Consider the following 429-nt stretch of genomic DNA (forward strand, 5'->3'; position numbering starts at 1 on the left):
AGCTAATCAAGTTCTTTCAAATGAAATTTGGACCTTGGTTACTCGGTGGTATTGAGTGCAGTGGAGGTAACTAACAGCAGCCCCTATAGCAGTAGTCTAACTCTTTTCATTTAGGTATTAATATAAACTTGCTTTAGTATTACAGGGGTTGTAAAGCACAAAAAAATTACTGTGTTGGTGACTTGTATTCCTTATATTTAAATATTGTATGAACAATAAGCCATTTAAATCTCCTTGTAAAGTTTATTACTACTATTATATTACTCCGATCTTACTTATAAACTTCAGAAGAAATGCAGATTTTTTTGCAATAGACACGTATGTGTATATATACACATACTTAAACATGTATTTTTATAAGAAATAAAAGCAATGTTCAACTGAAGCCAACTAGTATATATACCAGAGTATCTCTGATGTCACAAAAGA

The sequence above is a fragment of the Charadrius vociferus genome, unplaced genomic scaffold (genome assembly GCF_000708025.1).
Source record: "Charadrius vociferus isolate BGI_N301 unplaced genomic scaffold, ASM70802v2 scaffold78, whole genome shotgun sequence".
Lineage (NCBI taxonomy): Eukaryota > Metazoa > Chordata > Aves > Charadriiformes > Charadriidae > Charadrius > Charadrius vociferus.